Genomic DNA, 13,768 nt, shown 5'->3' on the forward strand with positions numbered 1-13,768 from the left:
TTCTAGATTACTGACATTAGAGGGACATGACTTACAGTTGGGATGGCATGCTTTCATATGGTATGGGAAAAACAGAATACAAACTATTTCCAGAGACATCATATTCGGAATTCTTTATTGATGGTTTGGGAGAAAATAAAGAGAAAGCATTACTTGAAGATTCCAGATTGGCTCTCAACTATGGAAGCGTTAATACACCCCAACTTGTTTAACAGGGGAAACATTATAAGATATAAAGACCTACTAACAGACACGGGGGAGCTGAAAACCAAACAATAATTAGAGGAACAAGGAATAAAGATGGACTGGTACATGAGAACGCAAATACAATCTAGATATGAAAAAGATGCTAAAATAGATGGTTTTAATTTGGGAAGAACAGAATTAGATGAAATACTTACAGGAACTGAAGAAAAATGGATTAAAAAATGTATAGCTACTTACTGTATAGGGAATTAGAAGAGGAGCAAGTTAAGGAGCCAATGATAAAATGGACAAGAAACTTTGGATATATAATTGAATTAGATAGATGGCAGCAATTATGGGAAAGAAATTATAAATTGACAATGGCGACAGCGTATAAAGAAAATATGTACAAGACATTCTACAGATGGCATATGTCCCCAGAAAGATTAGCTAAAATGTTCAAGGACAGATCTATGAAATGTTGGAAATGTCGTCAAATACCAGGCTCTTTCTATCATATGTGGTGGACGTGTGTAGAAGCTAAAACCTATTGGAATATAATTAGAACATGGATAGAAAAGATGATAAAACAACGTATAGAACTAAGACCAGAAATATTCCTGTTGGGTATTTTACCAAAGAAATATAGTAAAGAGAACACATATTTGATTATTCATGTAACCACAGCAGCTAGGATTGTGTTTGCACAAAACTGGAAGGCACTGAAAGCTCCTCCAGAAGAAGAGGTGATCAGGAAAATAATGGAATGTGCGGAAATGAGCAGATTAACAATGATAATTAAAGATAAGACAGAGTCAGAGTATTATGAAATCTGGGGAAAATTTTATGAGTGGGTGAAAAAGAGAATATGCCTAAAAGATGGCTAATACTAATTTAGATGGAAGAAAAAGGAGGAGATAAGGAAGGAGACCCAGGCGACACAGTATTGCATAACCAGAGGTAGTATAAAAATTTACAGAAGTATATACTGAGTAGGCCAGATTTATAGAAATATTGATGTAATAGAAAGTTAATGTTATTATATCTAATATAGATATTGAAAATCTAAGGAGAGGAGCTGCTCGGACATTACCCCTGAATTGTATCGGAAGAGGAATGGGAGGGAAGAAAGGAGAGGAGAGAGGGAAGAGAGTAGAGGAGGGGGAAGGAAGTAGGAAGGTTAGAGGAAAAGAGGAGAAGTGGGGAGAAACGGAAGGGGAGTGGTGAAGGAAAGAGGAGAGGAGAGGAAGAAGGGGGAAGTAGGAAAGAAAGGAGAAAGGGAGAAAGAAAGTAGAGAAGTGGGAAGAGAGAGAAGGAGGGTGGATACAGTGAAAGGGGAAATGGGTGAGCAGCACTCAAACTTACAAGTATGTATTTATGTATGGCGGTATATGCGTTGACTTGTTTGTGGAAGAAATGGGGGGGGGGGCAAAAAGAAAGTAGGAAAGGCTGATATAAGCCCTCAATGGGGGAAATAGTAAATTGAGGGGGGAAGAAGACAATTACATTTCTTACATTAGCAGAGCTATGATAGGTATCGGGCAACAGGAAGCTGTGATACCTACACAATTATTGTCCAATCATCTCAGACACAAGAAAGCTAGCAGAAGAAAAAAGATAGTTTTAAGGGGAACAAAACAAATTTACAGATGACAGGAAGGTGGGGGGAACTGCAAACAGTTTGGAAGAAGACTCAAGCTTCAAAAGGATCTTGATAAGACTTGAGCATTAGGCCCCATCTAATAAGATGCAGTTCAATGGTGAGGAAAGTAAGGTAACCAAATGTTCAGAATCAGTAGCATCTGACTCAACAGCATTAACTGTGAGAGAGAGCTGGGTATCTTAAGTTATGAGCCAGCAATGTGCCGCAGCTGTCAAAAAAGCCAATGCATTCGTAGCCTGCACCCACAGACGGATAACATCAAGATAACAAGAAGTGATAATGCCATTTTATACCACACTAGCGAGTGGTATACACTTGGAATACTGCATACATTCTTCGTCACCATGATACAAAAAAAAGATGCTGAGACCCTGGAAAGTGTGCAGAGCAGAGCAACAAAGATGATAAAGGGTCTGGAGGCTAAATTGTATAATGAACGGTTGAGGCAGCTAGGTATATGTCTAGCCAGCCTATTGAAGAGAAGGATTAGGGTGGACACTATAACTGTCTTCCAGTACTTGGCGGGCTGTCACAGAGAAGAGTAGGGCTGACTTATTCTCCAAAGCACAAGAGGGCAGGACGAAAAGTAATGGGTGGAAGCCAACCTAGAAGGAGACGTTTTTTTTTAAACAGTGAGAACAATTAATCAGCGGAACAGCCTGCCTCCTGGAACTGTGGGTGCTCAATCACTATAAGGTTTCAAGAACAGGCTGGACAACCATTTGACCAGGATGGTATATAACGTCAGGGGGTTGTAATAGAAGATTTCTAAGATCCGAGATCCCTTCCAGCCCTATGATTCTATGTTCTGAAATGCAATTCCAGAAAAGAAATACAGGTAGTCCTCAACTTTTAACAGTTCATTTAGTGACCATTCAAAGTTACCATGGCACTGAAAAAGGCCACTTATGATCGTTTTTCACACTTATGACCATTGCGGCATCTTCATGGTTATGCGATCCAAATTCAGACGCTTGGCAACTAACTCATATTTATGACGGCTGCAGTGTCTCGAGGTCATGGGAACATCTTTTGTGAACCGGATAAGCAAAGTCAATGGGGAAGCCAGATTCACTTAACAAACCCTGTTACTAACTTAACAACTATGGTAATTCATTCAACAATTATGGCAAGAAAGGTCATAAAATGGGGGAAAGTTCACTTAACAACTGTCTTGCTTAGCAACAAAAATGTGGGGCTCAGTTGTGGTCATAAATTGAGGACTACCTGTATTTCCTTGAGAGAAGAAATCTGGATGCCTTATAACACTGTTGCAGCAACTGTCCATTTATCCTAAGGGTAAAACCACATCATGGCTTAGAAAGCTAGAAGAAAAAAAAGTAGCGATTGCTAGGAAGAACTTGAGTGGGTTGGATTAGGTTTACCACAATGGGCTTTATCCTAACTTAATATCATCCAAAACCAAATAATTCACTTCAAACATTTATCAGTCTAAAACAGCCACTATTTTTACGCAAATTTTTCCAATGGTTTCTTTAGTTCAAATGCTTATGGAACATTTATTCAAACATCTTTGGTTCATAATACCATCTTATCAATGAACTATGCCACAAAAGATTTGCATGTTTATTTAATTAAGACAGCTGTATAGCAAAGCACCTTGCTTAGAGGGCTTGTGTTTTGCTTTTTAGAACAAGTCCTCAAATACATATTTTCTCAGCACATAAACTTTCCCAAAGAAGGATGATTTTTAGCTGATCTGTACCACTGCTCCAATATCACTAGTTGAATAAGTCTGTAATCACCAGCATTTCCTGATCTGCCTGCCTAGCCTTGGCAGATGGGTAGCACATTCTTAAAGAAGGCCTAGAGAAAATAAAGTATTTTAAACAGAATCTTAAGACAGTATTGCGGTACAGAATCATAAATGTTGGAAATCATCTTCAAACAACAAACAACGTATTTAAGATAGATGACAATATCTCTAGCCTCTTAGGAAGCATGAGTTGGAGGGCTATACTGTGAAACTTAAACTTAAAAAATGAAAGCAATGCAACAATTGGGCATGAACTACCAGAAAAATCTCTCATAGCACCAGATAAGATATAATTAAAGCATAAAACAACTACTAATTATTATTAGTTGTAGGAATCCTGGGTTTTATTTTCTGAGAGAGGTATGAAAGCAATTGCTACAGCAGTTTAGATATAGAGGCTGGGCTTGCCCAGCATTTAATCATGATCCTAAACTTGTATGAGGTCATAATTACGTGTTCATCTATGCAGAGATTATAAGTACCAAACAGAGGGAACTAGAAGTCTTAACCTAAGAATCCAAATAGACCAGAGAGGTGTCATGAAACTCAATCAGATCAAAGTCATGGCAGGAAGGATAGCAAACAGAACTAAATAAGCTTATTTCCTTTTTTTATTACTATTCTGCATTCCTCCTTCTCTGCTGATACAGGCATCTTAACTTCTCCAAAAGGAGCCAACAATGAGCAGAGGTCCCTTTTGAACCTGGGAAAGCCAGCCATAGTTTCTGCACAGTTGCCATAGACAAGATCTCTGAAGATTCTTGTTCTGTATGAAAACAGAAGTCATTTTTGCCTCCTTCCACTCTGACCCTGCTCTGTTGATCTTAACAATTGCTACCTGCTGGTGTGCAACACAAGAGGGCCAGGGGGCTGGGCACAAAGACCTCTTTCAGATGAGGAGTTTACTCTAAAGCAGCCAGGCTTGGAGGAGGCAGAATGAACAACTTTCCTCCCCCTCCAGCCCCCCCCCCACCCAACCACTTTGCATTTCACTCAAAGCCAACAATCACTTTGGAATCCCCATTCTCTGCTGTCCTTTGCATTCTGTGGCTTATCCTACCTGCCCACCACTTGCCACCAGTATGACATAAAAGGAAACGGATACTCACGGGAGGAGAAACAGGATAAATCTTTTTCTCTTCACAGGAGTAATTTATGAGCATCTGGAGTTGAAAGAATATGGATACAAATTAAGTGCCAACATACCTCGCTTAACCTATAAACTGAGCATATACAACCACAATTGAGCCCAAAATTTCTGTTGTTAAGTGAGACATTGGTTAAGTGATCATCACGTGAAGTGTTAATACCACTTTACAATGCCTTGGTAAGGCCATACTTGGAATACTGCATCCAGTTTTGATCACCACCATGTAAAAAAGATGTTGAGACTCTACAAAGAGTGCAGAGAAGAGCAACAAAGATGATTAGGGGACTGGAGGCTAAAACATATAAGGAACGGTTGCTGGAATTGGGTATGTCTAGTTTAATGAAGAGAAGGACGAGGGGGGACATGATAGCAGTCTTCCAATATCTCAGGGGCTGCCACAAAGAAGAGGGAGCCAAGCTATTCTCCAAAGCGCCTGAAGGCAGGAAAGAAGCAACCTAGAACTAAGGAGAAACTTCCTGACAGTTAGAACAATTAACCAGGGGAACAACCTGCCTCCAGAAGCGTGAATGCTCTAACACTGGAAGTTTTTAAGAAGAGACTGGACAGCCATTTGTCTGAAATGGTATAGGGTTTCCTGCCTGAGCAGGGGGTTGGACTAGATGACCTCCAAGATCCCTTCCATCTTTATTATTATTATTATTATTATTATTATTATTATTATTATTATTATTATTATTATTATTATTATTATTATTATTATTATTATTATATTATTATTATTATTATTATTATTATTATTATTATTATTATTATTATTATTATTATAATATTATTTTGTTTTTGTTATTATTATATTGCTGTTGTCATCATCATCATCATCATCTCAACAAAAACTGTACACCAGTCTTCTTAAGAATCACTGCATGGGGTTTGCATGTGAACCTTAGACGTGAAAATGTTTAAAGATTCAAGCTGAAAGTCCCTCAATTACAACCCCATTTATTCAGGGTCTACAACAGGGGTCTTCAAACTTGGCCCTTTTATGACCTGTGGACTTCAACTCCCAGAATTCCTCAGCCAGGCACGCTGGCTGAGGAATTCTGGGAGTTGAAGTCCACAAGTCATGAAAGGACCAAGTTTGAAGACCCCTGGTCTACAACTTCTGGGCTCATTGCCTATCTCAATTAATCGGATAAGAGGTCAGCTGCAAATGGAGACCTAGTTGCATCATATGTAGCTTGGAAACAGGTAGTATCCACCATAAGTGTTCCAGGAACATAAGTCATTGTTTTCCTTAGTAACTTTGCTATGTGAGTTTATAGCACACACATGCCAGAAAATGTCTCCTGCAGAGAATTTCCTTTTTTTTTTGAGTTGAGTGGTATTTAAATTCTGGAAGTTAGGGACATTCTAAACAAACTATTATTTGTACATACTGCAAAAATCATTTGTTATTCAACTACTTGAATTTAGTTGGTGGCAGGAAACTACTTTTATTATAGCAATTTCATTGCATAAAAAGACCATTGACTAGACTCCACACAGAAAACAAAGATTGACAAAAATGCTATGACCACACAGGAACCTAACCCCAAATTCTCTCTAGGGGCAAGGGTTCAGTATTTGCTAATTTAGCATTTAGGACTACCTACGGGAGCACCTGCTGCCGGCATCAACTTCCCTTCGTCCAGTGCGCTCCCACAGAGAGGGCCTCCTCAGGGTGCCGTCGGTCAAAGAGTGTCGACTGGCGGCCCCCAGGGGGAGGGCCTTCTCTGTGGGCGCGCCAGACCTTTGGAACCGTTTACCGGTTGAGCTCCGGATGGCTCCTGACCTTTGCTCCTTCCGCCGTGACCTAAAAACTTACTTATTTGAACAAGCCGGCCTGGTCTGATGGGAGTGGGGTATTTTAATATTAATTTTATTAATTTTTATTGTAATTTGGGCTACACTATTTAATTCTTTCTTAAATTTTGTACATTGCATTTTTTATTGTATTGCCCTGTACACCGCCCTGAGTCCTTCAGGAGAAGGGCGGTATAGAAATTAAATTATTATTATTATTATTATTATTATTAATTATTATTATTATTATTATTATTATTATTATTATTATTATTATTATTATTATTATTATTATTATTATTAATTATATTATTTACAGCAACTTTATGGAACATATTACCTACCATGAATGAGAATTTACTGTGTGTCCTTTGGCCGGTTACTCCAGGAGGTGGAATTCTAATTCGTCTGTAGGGCTGCAATTGCTAAAAGACTGTCTTAGGGAATCTTTATTTTATTTGAATTTATTAGTGGCCCAGCTCCACTGGATTTTTCAATACATTCTTCGGCTTATCCCACTTAATGAGGAATATGGAGAAGAATAAATCTCTTCCATTGAAATTATGCAGGAAAGTCGAGGATAACACTAACACTTGATCTTAAAATTTGATCTTAAACTTAAGCCAACTGAGGAAATTCCATGTTTTAGTTAGTTGCTTTCTGTACTATTCTAGTGTCAAAACACATCAATTATTTATTTATTTATTTATTTTATTTATTTAGATTTATATACCGCCCTTTCCCGAAGGACTCAGGGCGGTTTACAGGGCATTTAAAAGAAAGTCAATACAAACGTTAAAACAAATTAAAAAAGATTAAATAAAACCCTGAGAAAAATAAAAACCCAGTTAAAATTAAAATTAAAAAAATTCTCAGCCTGGGCCAGAGAGCTCGAAGAGCCAGGTCTTCAGGTCCCGGTGGAATGAACGGAGGTCAGGGGCAGTCCTAAGCTCCGCAGGCAGCTGGTTCCACAGGGCAGGCGCACCCACTGAGAAGGCCCTCCCCCTGGGTGTTACCCGCCGGCAATCTTTAACCGGCGGCACCCTGAGAAGGCCCTCCCTGTGGGAGCGCACAGGACGAAGGGAGCTTGATGCTGGCAGCAGGTGTTCCCTTAAATATCCCGGACCCTCGCCATTTAGGGCTTTATAGGTTAACCATTATAGTAGATGGTTGTAAAGTGCAACACCACATGACTGCACTGACTTGTGACAGCAGTTGCAACAGTTCCAGTTGCAGTTGTTAGGCAAATCCCATTTGGTCACCCCTTCCCTGGTCACTTAATCGCCACTTGCAGCCTTCTGCTGGGTCTTCCACTAACTGCTTGTCAGAAGCCATGGGATGTTGTGACTCTCATAATTGCGAGCCAGTGGCCAAACTCTTGAATCACAATCATGTGACTGCAGAAACACTGCGATGGCCACAACAAGGAAGCTGTGCAGTTCAGCGCTGTTGTAATTTTAAATGGTCGCTGAATGAGTAATTGCTGAAAAAGGATTCATCTGTACTCATTGCAACATCAGCTAGTGCAAGGGAACAACTGACTAGCTTGGAAAGATAGAGGTGGCACCATTCTGCCAAACCACAGAACTTTGGCCAGTCTAAACCAGGATGTGAAGTTTTAAGCATGCCCAACTGATCTGACCAAGGTACTTAAGTGGACAGATAACAAAATCTGGTCTCGAGCAGGGGTCTTCAAACTTGGTCCTTTCATGACTTGTGGACTTCAACCCCCAGAATTCATCAGCCAGCATGCACGCTGGCTGAGGAATTCTGGGAGTTGAAGTCTACGTCATAAAAGGACCAAGTTTGAAGACCCCTGCTCTAGAGACTCTCAATCTTGAAGATCATGGCTATGCATAAAATGGTGCGATCTGCCCGTTTGCACAAGCAGGGACTAATGTTCCTCCTGCAAACAACCATCAAAGCTTCTGCTGGGCCACACCTGGGCATTTTCTTTGATCACATGTACAGTATGGGCACACTGTGTTCGTCATGCAACATTATAAATTAACTGTTCCGCCACTGCGTGTTGATCTTAGTCTCTCACAATCCCCCAAATTATAAACAGGCTGTACAGCTGGCTCCTCATAACATCTTAACCCTCCCCTTCCCCCTGCCCCCCCCAAAAAACACAACACAATCTAATCAGGATTACAAGTAACTTGTGTGAATGTTAAGTGGTAAAGCTTGTTGCCCAAATACAGCACCCCCAGTATATATTTATGTGCTGGGTCTTGCAAAAGACACCTCAGATACTTGGTAAGCCCTACCGCAGTCCTTTCAAAGGGAAAGGGTCACACGCACAAACACACCCTGGGTTTTTTGAGGATTATTCCCCAAGTGAAGGCTGCGTTCTCTGGTTGCCTGGCTGTGCTATGGTTACAAACCTGAGAAGTATTACACTGACCGAGAAAGCCTCCGGATCTCCTTCCTCCTGTAGCCAAGCTGCTTTTTTTCCCAGTCTGTTGGGCCACCCTCAACAGCAGAGCAGATACTGTAAGTGTAAACAACTTCCACCTGCTCCCACTTGCAACCCCGCCTCCTCTATGGATCAACTGCATTTCTCCAAATGTGCACCCGCCCCGTCTTTTTTCCCTCTTGCCGCAGTTTCTTTATTTCTAACTACAATAACTGCGGTGAGAATCTGCCCCAGCAGTAAGCAATTTGTTTCTGTTCAAGGTGGCAATGCCGGGTCTTTCTAATTTCCTTGACACTATTGGCAGAGTTCGCCTGTTATTAACCGAGTGTAATTTACTAAAATTCGGCATTAAGTGTTCACTCAAGACACTGAACTAATCACAGGGGCTACACGAACATAACTTACTCAAGCTTCAAACTAGCCAACTCTGTATTAGCCCAGCCTGGTTTGCAAACTCAGGCAATAAATCACTTTAAACCTGGTGGGATTTCATGACTTTGACCTCCGTTCAAAAGTTCAGAACCAAAGATGGATTAAACAGGAGAAACTTTTTAAAATTCTGACTAGCTATTGAATTGGAATTCCAGACCTGCTGTGTAATTTTTATCTGAAGGGGCCATCATGACATTAATTAAAATCCTATATATGGAATGTATGTAAATTACAGTATCTCACTAAATGTGATTGATAAGCCTTGAAACCACAATTAAAGAGTTAAATGTAGCAAAGATAAAATGATGCAACATGCATCGTTCTAGCTTCAAAGCCAAGGATGTTAGATAAATGCCTCCCTGTTATTGGAGGGAAGGTGGTTTACAATCCTCTCCCTGGTCACTGGAACTCCCAGTCTACATCACAAGGTTGTTATGGACATGAACATCAGAGTATATTGGGGACAGATATAATATTTGTAACAAACAAGTCCGTGTGTGAACTAGGCTCAGTAGCTTTTGAATTAAGTCTTAAAAGTTACAAAAAATACATTGTGCTGGATAATGTGGTAGCCATAAAAATACATCAACCAGACAAAAATTGGCTGTCCATAGAAAGGTTTCCAAATTAAATTATAGGGAAAAATAATTACTAAAATTTTATGTTTTCAAATAATTTCTTCTGTTTTAAAAACAAACTAAATCTATGACATTTTTTGAAATAAATCATTTGGATTCTTCACAAGCATTTATGGATACTTCACAAGCATCTATAAAGAGGAAGTGGTTTTAAGTAAAGTTACTTTATTCAAGGCAACTATAAAAGAACTAAAGCACCAAATAGTCTTTCCGTTTAATAGTGTTCCCCAAACGGAGACCCTAGAGGCAAAAGCACAATTGCATCACACAGTCATGACATAATCACACAAATGATATCATAAAGCTTGCTTTGTTTTATGTGTTTAGTTTTAATACTTTTAATATTTTTATCTTATTTTTTATTAGGAGTTACCTAGTTTGTGATGTGTAGCTATATAAATGTTTTAAATAAATGACATGCTCCTCGCCTCCATATTTATGCTTCCAGATTTGTGCACATGTGATCAGTAGAAATTCCTTTCCATCCTATTTATTTCATTGATTATATCCCATCAATTGGTATTTGACTGTTAGCAACCATATAAAGATTTTCTCCATGAGCAACACTTCCTAGCCTGGTCTTTCAGATCTTCCAGTGATGCAGTCATTGTCACTGTAACTCAGCTGATCCACCTTGCTGATGGTCGTCTCCTTCTTCTCTTTTCTGTCCACCTTTCCCAGCATTAGAACTTTCTCCAGTGCCTGGAGTGGATTTATTCAATAATCCATTTGTTTGTTTTGTCAGTCCACAGAATTCTCAGGGGTCTTCTCCAACACCAAAGTTGAATAGCATCAATACTCATCCTATCCTGATTTATTTGGGTAAAATACATTTAATTTAATATGAACAGGTTCCCATTTGCTGTTTTTAAAGGATGAGAAATAATAATATTCTGTGTCCTCAGGAATTGCACTATTGTGTCATCAAATGAGCATTTAGTGGCAGAGAAGACAAGGCAACTAGAAAGATTTCTGAATGTATAATAGCTGGACAAACTGCCACTCTAACAGTGTGATCAGCAGATTAAGTCTCCTTAATCCCAATGTGTTCAGGAATCCTATAGCAAATAATTAGACTTCTGTTCATAAAAATTTCTGAAAGAAGCTAATAGAATAGAATGAGAGTAAGCTCAACCTAAAAATCTATGTTCTCTGGATATAATAGCATTTTAAAGTACAAACATTTACTAGTTTCGATATGGATGGGATGACAGGAATTATAATTTGGGGTGGAACTGAAAATACAGGTAGTCCTCGATTTACAACAATTCATTTAGTGACTGTTCAAAGTTACACTGGCACTGAAGTGAATTATGACCATTTTTCACACTTACGACAGTTGCAGTATGCCCAGGGTCACATGATAAAAATTCAGATGTTTGGTGACTGATTCATAGTTATGATGGTTGCAGTGTCCCAGGATCATGTGATCCCCTTTTATGACCTTTTGACAAGCAAAGTCAATGGGGAAGCCAGATTCGCTTAACAACTGCAGTGATTCACTTAACAACTGTGGCAAGCAAGGTTGTAAAATGGAGCAAAACAAATTCCTCAACAGAAACTTCAGGCTCAATTGTGGTTGTAAGTCAAGGACTATCTGTATACAGTTGTGCCTTACAATTCCCAAGAAAGATTGACAAAATAAAGCTAAATCTGTGGAAAAGCACAGCACAGGCCTGCCCTCCGTTCCCGTGGCCTGTTTTTAGAGTGCATTTTTATGAGTCTGGCAGATCTTTCGAGTAATTCTGCATAGGAGTTTCATGGAAGCAAATGCCTTTTGCACTTGGTAACATCTTTGAAATGACACATGCTGCAGAAGGCTAAAAAGGATTAGCCCATATAAACCTGACACTTCCCTGTCAGTCAGCCAAATGATGACCTTGCATGGATATAGGCTTCTGGTCTCCAAAGGGAGCAATTAATGTGATGCGCCAGCCTCTCCAAATGTGACAAGACGGCTTGTTCCCATGGGCTGAAAGCAGTGAAACATTCAATTGCTTTCAGTTGCTTTAATAGGAATTAAATTTTCAAAGTCACTTCCAAACCAAAGTAAACTGAAGTAACTATGGATTCTTGGGTGTTCTCTGAGCCTGGTGGTTTTCTTGCAGATGTTTCATTTCCAAAGTAGGTAACATCATCAGTGCTAAAAGGGAATAGGGTTTGTTCTTATTTTATATATTAGTGGCTTGCCTTGTCAGGTTGATGGGAAAGGTCTTGGTGATTCCTTGGTTAGGTTGTTGTTTGCTGCTAGTTGGTAGTTCCTTGACTGGAACATTGTTTACTTCTTGATTGCTGGTCTACTATTAATTTTAGTATTAATCTCTGCTCATATGGGTGTCAATTGTTGGTGGGAAGATGTTTTAGTCTGTTTCCTTTTTGACTTGTTGAGTATTTCTTTTGAGTAGTATGTAGATATCATTTATCTCTATGTGCCTGTTGGCCAATTTGTCTGAGTGGCAGGCTTCCAGGAATTCTTTGGGGGGGTATTTTGGTCTTGGCTTAATCTAAGATGCTCAGTTTCCCAATTAAAATTATGGTTGAACCTGTCCATGTGTTGTGAAATTAAGAAGTTTTCATCATATCTTCTAATTGCTAGTTGTTATTCATGGAGGCCAAACCCAAATAAAGACAACTTAGTTTCACAGGATGAAATGACTGATCCACTTCTAAGAAGAAACAAAGCCACCTGTGTTGTTACTAAGTAAGATTTATTAAAACTGGACTGCAAACTGGGAACAATCACCAGACGGTGGCAAAGTCTTAGGAAGCCTTTTTTGTATGTGTGCTGCCATTTAGTGATCATCCAGGGTTTAACATCAAAAATTTGTTGCATTAAAGATCATGCAGCCATGCTGTTTTTCCTGTTGGGCTTGGTCAAAATTCTTTCCTGCTGATTTATTTTATTTATTCTTATTTCGCCCATCATCGATAAAACAATAGCTGTTATCTCGGACTTCTGTGAAGCTGACTCTCAAATAAGTGGGCTCAGCATTAGTCTTTACTCTCTTTGATCCTTTACCTATGAAGAGAGAGAAATCCAGCATTTTTTAGTCTTCTCTTTGTTTATAACAGATACAAGATGATACCAGATAATTCTTTCAGAATATTTTGCATGCGAGTCCACACTGAGAAGTCACCTCAAAAGAGGTTGAATGGGCATTTCTTTGCTGACCTGGGGGAATTTGTAAGAAAAAAATCCTTTCCGACCTGTCATTTTCTCCCATCCTTCAAATCATGTGCCCTACCATTCAGGCAAATTGGCCTGCAGGGATTATGGTGATGGGCAGAGGCGGAGGTAGGTAAAGGTATAAGAGGAGAGCCCTAAAATTCATCGATGTAGAATTTAAGCTGAGGGGGGAAAAATTCTAGATTCACATTAATATGGGCTGCTTTTATGCCCAGAATTGCCATCTAGAATTCATTCACAAAGCCCCTCGTCTAGGAACTATGCTTATCAAAAAGATACCATTTCTAAATCTGGGGGCAGATTTTCCTGTGGGTTGGATTCAAAGGCCACAACAGGAGGACGGAGGGTTGTTCTTTAGATCAGAGAAAATTGATGTCAACATTCCTGCTCAGCCAAGAGACAACCAGGTGCAATGGCCCACCTCAATGTATTTTACAGACCCATGGCAAGACTTGCCACTAGTCATCCTGTAATGGCATATGGGAAGGAGCTTAAGTGACAGGCCAAAGAAAC

At 39.5% G+C, this 13,768-nt stretch overlaps 1 protein-coding gene across 1 annotated transcript in view; it reads right to left on the bottom strand.

Moving 5' to 3' along the window:
* Positions 1-13,768, bottom strand: part of ADA2 (adenosine deaminase 2) — a 49,001-nt gene that overhangs the window by 20,272 nt on the left and 14,961 nt on the right. Inside the window, exon 2 of the mRNA XM_081330528.1 lies at positions 4,736-4,789. The gene's annotated coding sequence lies outside the window, so the exon portion shown is untranslated. The remainder of the gene's footprint in view (positions 1-4,735; positions 4,790-13,768) is intronic.

The sequence above is a fragment of the Vipera berus genome, assembly GCF_964194415.1.
Source record: "Vipera berus genome assembly, chromosome: 6".
In the NCBI taxonomy this organism is placed as follows: Eukaryota; Metazoa; Chordata; class Lepidosauria; order Squamata; family Viperidae; genus Vipera; species Vipera berus.